The sequence below is a fragment of the Dipodomys ordii genome, unplaced genomic scaffold, assembly GCF_000151885.1.
Source record: "Dipodomys ordii isolate 6190 unplaced genomic scaffold, Dord_2.0 Scaffold13, whole genome shotgun sequence".
In the NCBI taxonomy this organism is placed as follows: domain Eukaryota; kingdom Metazoa; phylum Chordata; class Mammalia; order Rodentia; family Heteromyidae; genus Dipodomys; species Dipodomys ordii.
Window position 1 is genome coordinate 17,234,643 of NW_012267229.1, and position 1,856 is coordinate 17,236,498.

The following is a 1,856-nucleotide window of genomic DNA, read 5'->3' on the forward strand; positions in this document are numbered from 1 at the left end:
CCAAGGTGAGCGCTCTACCAATTGAGTTACAGCGCCACTTCTGGTTTTCTGGTGGTTTATTGGAGATAGGAGTCTCATGGTCTCTCCTGCCCGGGCTGGCTTTGAACCTCGATCCTCAGATCTCAGCCTCCTGAGTAGCTAGGATTACAGGCGTGAGCCACCAGCGCCCAGCCTGGGTTTGTTGCTTTTAAGTGGCTGATTTCACCCGTGAAATCTTAGGTGACTCTAAATGACAGCATTTGGAATAAGGGGTAAGACTGTGTTTTGAGAGGTGGGATGCTCAAACATAACAAGAGTGACTAGACTTTCTACAGGAGACTGGCAATCCCAGGTAAAAATAACTTAATCAAACCTTTGAAAGTCATTGCTAAGAGTTAATTACATCTTTAAATATTTATTGGTGCTGCTTAAGACTAGTGCTCTACCACTTGAGTTATAGCTCTACTTCCAGCTTTGTGTGTGTGTGTGTGAATTGAAGACTCTCATGGACTTTCCTGCCTGGACCGGCTTTAAACACGTCTTCAGATCTGCCCTTACGTAGATAGGATTACAGGTATGAGCCACCAACAGGCGCCACTTATAATTTATATTTTGTGGGTATTTTTTTTTGTCAGTCATGAGGCTTGAACTCTGGGCCTGGGTGCTGTTCCTCATCTCTTCAGCTCAAGGCGAGCACTCTACCACTTGAGCCACAGCGCCACTTTTTCTGGTTTTCTGGTGTTTTTTTTTTTTTTTTTTAATTGGAGATAAGAGTCTCAGGGACATTCCTGCCTAGGCTGGCTTTGAACTGTAATCCTCAGATCTTAGCCTCCTTAGTAGCTAGGATTACAGGTGTGCGCCATCGGCGCCCAGCTTTATAATTTGTATTTTAGACATTGGTTCCTAAATTTGAACCATAATAGTATCAACCTGAGTTATGCCAACATGGGTATGCTTGGTAAACCTAAACTAGAATAGAAGGGGAATTTGTATTGGTACAGTTAGCTAGTCTACAGCTATTAGAAGAGCTTTTAGAAGCCAACACTGCAGACCTTGGTACTCTGCATACATACATTCATGTGAAATTCTAGAAAAGGCGAAACTATTAGTGACATGAAGCAGACCAACTGTTGGCTGTGAACAGTGGAGAGTATGTGGAGAGGTCAAAGTGCACAAGGAAACTTAATAATAAGATCATGTTATCGGCAAATAGGAATAATTTATTTCCCTGTTTGAAACATTTTTTTCTTTTTCTTGCCTCATTGCTCTGGCTAGGAATTCTAGTACTATACTGTACAAAATTTGGAAGAATGGGTATACCCTTGTCTCATTCCTGACTTTAAAGGATATGATTTCAGCTTTTTCTTGTTTATTGTTGGCTATAGACTTGTCATATAGACTTTTTTTTTTGTCAGTCATGCGGCTTGAACTATGGGTCCGGGCACTATCCCTTTGCTCTTCAGCTCAAGGCGAGCGCTCTACCACTTGAGCCACTTCTGGTTTTCTAGTGGTTTATTGGAGATAAGAGTCTCACGGACTTTCCTGCCCAGGCTGGCTTTGAACCATAATCCTCAGATCTCAGCCTCCTGAGTAGCTAGGATTACAGGCGTGAGCCACTGGTACCCGGCATATATAAACTTTTAAAATTAAAGTATATTCCTTTAATTCCCAGTTTCTTTGAAGATTTTATCATAAAAGGATGCTGATTTGTCAAAGGCTTTGAGAAGATCATGCGATTTTTGTCCTTGGTTCTGTTTTTTTTTTTTTTTTTGGGTCCGGTTGTGGGGCCTGAACTCTGGGCCTGGGTGCTGTCCCTCAGCTCTTCAGCTCAAGGCTAGCGCTCTACCTCTTGAGCCACAGCGCCACTTCCGGCTTTT